The sequence below is a fragment of the Canis aureus genome, chromosome 1, assembly GCF_053574225.1.
Source record: "Canis aureus isolate CA01 chromosome 1, VMU_Caureus_v.1.0, whole genome shotgun sequence".
NCBI lineage: Eukaryota > Metazoa > Chordata > Mammalia > Carnivora > Canidae > Canis > Canis aureus.
Genome location: NC_135611.1, coordinates 49,519,662 through 49,525,739, shown reverse-complemented (window position 1 = coordinate 49,525,739; position 6,078 = coordinate 49,519,662).

Sequence of the window (6,078 nt, the reverse complement as noted above, 5' to 3'; positions counted from 1 at the left end):
CAGTCGGTGAAGGACAAACATTATATGTTCTCATTCATTTGGGGAATATAAATAATAGTGAAAGGGAATATAAGGGAAGGGAGAAGAAATGTGTGGGAAATATCAGAAAGGGAGACAACGTAAAGACTGCTAACTCTGGGAAACGAACTAGGGGTGGTGGAAGGGGAGAAGGGCGGGGGGTGGGAGTGAATGGGTGACGGGCACTGGGGGTTATTCTGTATGTTAGTAAATTGAACACCAATAAAAAATAAATTAAAAAAATAAATAAAATAAAATAAAAATATTTAGGGGTGACTGGGTTGCTCAGTGGGTTAAGCATTTGACACTTGTTTCGGCTCAGGTCGTTATCTCAGGGTTGTGAGATGGAGACCCGGGTTGGGCTCCTTGCCAGCACTGCATCTGCTTGAGATTCTCTCTCCCTCCATCCCTCCCCCCTGCTTACACCACCCATACGCTCTCTCAAATAAATAAAGCTCAGAAAAAATTTAAAACTCCTTAGAAATTTTAAATAATTAACATTTAACAATCACTGATGGTCAATATTGGCAAGGGTAAACACCTGGGTGGAGTAATTGGTGACAGAATATTATGGTTATTTAGACTTGATACTTTTTCACCTCTTTCCCATAATCGAGTTATAGTGATTGATTCCCACTATCCATTTTACTCTATATAATTAACCTTAGCCCTGGGCAATGCTTTCAGAACACTCACGTGACCCAATCTTGGCCTTCGAAGTGTGAAGGGAAGCTTGCTAGATTGGCTGTGGAAACCAAAGATCCCACCTAGGATCTAGAAAGAAGGATGGATCCTTCTTACATTTGGACAGTGTCTTGGTGTGAGGCCTGGAACTGTTGCATCCATCTTTTGAGCATGAGGAGAGACAGCATGACCCTTGCCAAGACCAACACACTGAGGATAGCAGAGCTAATATGGAAAGAGTACAACCTTTGAGGGCATCTCTGAAGTGAACACTAAATTCAGTCTCTAAATTCAACCTCTAATTTTCCAACTATGTGAGACAAATATCCCTTCTTGTTTAAGCCAGCTTGAATTAGACAAGCTATTGTGTCACATGCCACTGAGAGCATCCTGATATATCCACACGGAATTCCTGTGAGGAAGTTAAGATTTTTGAATATGGCAGGAAGGAAAGGGGTTTCTAGGTGGGCAGGGCAGCTTGTTGAGAACACTGGGGCAAGAGAATTGTGTCACAATGTGCAAGGGAAATGGTTGCCAAGCCTGGAGAATCCTCCTGAAGTAGACTGAAAACTCATTAGGTCCTCGGAATCTGCATTAAGACTTTGCAGAGGAATATGGATGGGCCAAAGGAACCAGAGAAGAAAGCTAGAGCACTGGCCACACAGGTAGGAAATGCTTGTATAACAGTGTTTTATTTGGGAGAAATCCTTAAGAGTCTGGAGTAGTGATGGAATCAGCAGTCCTCCTTAAGAATTCAGCAGCAAATCTGTCTGCAATGTGTTCCCTGTCCGAAAAATACGAGAGTCCAAGGAATGTATGGAACTTTGTGCCTTGGCTTCATGCTCTGTTCTATTTGTGTCCCCTTACATCTTAGGCTACTTAGTCTCCTTTGTGGGCTTACTTTGCCCCTTATTATATATTCAAGGTTGTTACTCTGCACCAGCACTCTGAGTAATACCAGTCACTCCCATGGCTTCAGTTACCATGACATGCTGACCACTCTGAAATCTCTAATCTAGTCCCCTGAGCAGATGCCTTCTCCATTAAAATTTCTCAACACACCAAGTTTAACTCATCTAAACCAAACTCATTAAATCCACCTCTTCCAGGCTTTATTATTTCCTTTCTGTTCAAAATCTCAATTAGGGGCAGCCCAGGTGGCTCAGCAGTTTATTGCTGCCTTCGGCCCAGGACGTGATCCTGGAGTCCCAGGATCGAGTCCCAGGTCGGGCTCCCTGCATGGAGCCTGCTTCTCCCTCTGCCTCTCTCTCTCTCTGTTTTTAAATAAATAAATACATACATACATACATACAAAATCTCAATTAGCAGTGCAACTTGTCTTTTGCTGGGTAGCAAGCACTCCACTTAGATTATCACTTCTTCCAGGAAGCCTTCCTATCTCCTGCATTTGGTGCCCCTTGGCATCATCTACCTAACTTTTCTTACAAGATGTTAAAATTCCTGGTTTCATCGGTCTCCTGTACTCAACTACATAAGCTTTGCAAGTTCGTCTTGTTATATTGCTTTATGCACAGGTCCTAATACATTACAGGCATTAAATATGAATGAATACTAATATATTCTTTATGCCCAATGCCTAACAAATATGAGTATGTTCTTCTGGATGCAAGGAATGCATTCAATAGTTTCCTACCTGGAGGGTCTATCAAGAACCAAGAGCAAAAACTGAGAGGATAATTGCTTGCTTTTGTTGAGGGGGCACACAGCACCTGGGGAGTCCTCATTATAGTTGTTCACCAAGCTCTCTTCAGAGCTTTGAATGGGCCAGATAGGAACTAAGAATAACAAATAGGCAAAAGAAGAGTATCATTTTAAAAACTGTATCGAGGGACTCCTGGGTGGTTCAGTGGTTGAGCATCTGCCTTTGGCTCAGGGCATGATCCCGGAGTACCAGGATCGAGTCCTACAGCTCCGTGTCTATGTCTCTGCCTCTCTCTGTCTGTCATGAATAAATAAATAAAATCCTAAAAAACAAACAAAAAATTATCTAAATCTATAAGTATATGCTACCCAGGCTGGTAAGGAATGAGTGGGTAGCCACCATAATCTCCAAGTGCAAGTGAAGGGCCACTGCTACAGCAGCTACTGGGCCAGTTTCTCCTGAAGGGGCCTCACAACTGTTCTTCATTAAGTTCCACAAATAGGGTTGCAAGAGTGCAAGCCAGATTTAAGCCAGAAGGTAGAATCCCCCAACCTTCCATGTGGCAAACTCCCTGGTTGGTCTAAAAGAACAATGACTCAACACTATGGATTGGCCACAGCTGGTTTGCGGTGCACTCCTGACAATAGGGGTAGCTCGGTTCTTGGCACAACTCCCCCGTGATGGCTCCAGATCAAAGGTAATGACATTATTCAGGGTTGTAAGATCCTGGGGATAAATGAACTCCCAAGAAAGCGTCAACAGAGGAGGGGGCAATGACTGGTCTAAAGGACAAACTGCTACTAATGAGAAATAAGGAATATCTGAGAGAAAACTGTGAGACAGAATGGCTTTGCATTTTGTTTGCAGAAGTGTCCCAGAAACTAGAGTGGTCAGTTGCATCAAATATAACTGAGAGGCCAAGAGAAGGAACATCTAGTGAGACCTCTGTATCAAGCACGGTTATACTTCTGTTCTCCTTACAACCTTCCCAGCAGCTGCATCCATTGAACCTTATGTGAAGAGATGGCAACGGGCAAACCCCCCTCCAATAATGCCAGACCTTCATGAAATGGTCTCAATCCTCTTGTTCACAGACTGGTATTGCCTTCAAAAGTCAAACTAACCACTTCTCAGACTATTCTTAACCCTCTTACTTTAACCAGCATCTTCAATGATATATTCAGAATCTTTATAATTTATATTTTACCCCATCACTGCATTGTTGGTTCATTTGGTTGTCTCTAGCTCCTACATATTTGGCACAGCAACCATTCGGACTGCTTCTGAGATGTCACGCTCAGCTCCAGCACAGTTCTTCCTCCTACTCCAGAGGATGAGTCAAGAGGACACAGCGCCAAGCCTGGGTTCTTGGAATCAGACACGCTTCTGCTGCCAGGTCTGAGGGGGGTTATGTCCAGGAAGCTTTGATGACAGCACCCTAGAGGGCAGACGCAACACTTATCAACCTTTGGGTGATCACTTAAGCCTTTTAAATTCCTTTGTTCTGTAAAATGGTCAACAAGTGCCTCTTCTCATGGAGGTGAGAGTAAAAACATATATATATAAAATGTGTTGGGACGCCTGGGTGGCTCAAGGGCTGAGCATCTGCCTTTGGCTCAGGTTGTGATCCCGGGGTCCCGGGATCCAGTCCCGCATGGGGCTCCCCACAGGGAGCTTGCTTCCGCCCCTGCCTGTCTCTCTGTGTCTCTCATGAATTAACAAACACATCTGTCAGTTAAGTACTCAACAGACATCAAAAATATTAAGGCATTTCCTACTATCCTCATAGTACAAATCTCCCTGGAATGATGCTAAAGGAGAGACATCACAATTATCTTACTTTTGGGGTTTTATTCAAGTTGACTGCCCTTACAATTAACCTTTTTTTGGCAGTACTCAAGTTTCTGCCAAATGGCAGGATTCTGTTCTCAGGAGTCATCTAAAGAATCTTCAGCACTGGGACATCTGGGTGGCTCAGCGGTTTAGCGCCTGCCTTTGGCCCAGGGCATGATCCCGGAGTCCCTGGGTCCGGTCCCACATCGGGCTCCCTGTGTGGAGCCTGCTTCTCCCTCTACCTATGTCTCTCTCTCTCGCATGAATAAATAAAATATTAAAAAAAAAAAAATCTTCAGCACTTCTACTTGTTCCACTTAAAGGGAACACACTTTTTACAGGGGAAAATGGAGCCACAGAGGGAGAAAGCAGTTTGCCCAAGCCATGAAACAGGTAAGCAGTAAAGCCAGAATTCAGATCCATTAGCTCCAGAAGCCACTTGCTCATCCTGGATTATGACTTACAACCTCTCTTATCTTAGACGTACCAACAAAAAGTTTCCAGTTCCAAAAAGGAAGAATATAGACTTTGCACAAACCAAAGTTCTCTCTGCCCTAGTTACTCATCAACTAACACAGATCCACCAGAAACTTGAAAATCGGTAATGATGTACCACAAGTCTATATTAAATTTAGTCATGAAATTCTATCACTAGTTGAAAAGTTAATTTCCTATTGTACACCAAAGATTACACATCAAAAGAGAAATTCCATTTTTGTTAAAATGGGGCCAAGTTAAAAAAGGACATAAGAAAAACTAGTGTCAAAAGTACTTCATAAACAGAATATTTAGTATTGTAATATACAATAAAATGTAAATTATACTAAGTAAATGTATTTAAAATTGTGTAGGATCTATTTACTTGAGACTACAAGAGACTAAACAAAGCAATGAAGACAAGATATACACCTGTATGCCAGGAGCTATTTTCAAATAAGTGTACCTGTTTCAAGTGTCGTTAATTCCACTTCTGAGGTTCCTTGATTATGATGGAATACCTAAAACCAAAAAATATTTTGCTTTCAGCAGAAATAACATTTCATCCCAACCACACATATGAAAAGCTACGAATTCTAAAACCATTCCATACCATACACTGATACTTAATGTTTAAAATAAGACAACAAAGCTAGCTTTTGAATCTTAAGAACATACTCCCCTTCACTCTAACACCCCATTAAGCCTTAACCATGTAACATCAGCAGGCATGTTATTAATATAAATCAATAGCAGTGGCCAATGTTTATTATTTATTTTAAAGATTTATTTTAGAGAGAGCAAGCGAAAATGGGGGGTGGAAGGGGGGTAGAGGACCGGAGGGAGAGACAAACTCTAAGCAGACTGTGCACTGAGCACGGAACCCGACGTAGGGCTTGATCTCACCCACCCTGAGATTGTGACCTGAATGTAGCCGATGTTTTAAAATGAACATCACTGACTATACAGATATCCCTATTACGTGAAATCATTTCACAAAAACAAACTGTACTTTTCAACTAAAACCTGACAAATACTTACATATTTTCTTCTTTTCTGAATATTTGAATATTTTATGATTTTTTACAAATCAGAAAAAAAATTTATAGTCCTAAATTCCATGTTGATCTTGCAAAACAGTTTTTAGAGATTTTTTTAATCTCTACATCCAGTGTGGGGCTGTAACACACAACTCTGTGATCAACAGTTGCACGCTCCACCAACCGAGCTGACCTGACACCCCAAAGCATACATTTCTAAAAAACTAAGTGCACAATCAAGATTGATGCATGAACTTAAGCTTCACCACTGTGGTATGCTGAAGGATGATGAGTAAAAATTCATCAATTCAATAAAAATAAATGACATGCTAAACACAGAGATACAAATAAAAAAAACTAATG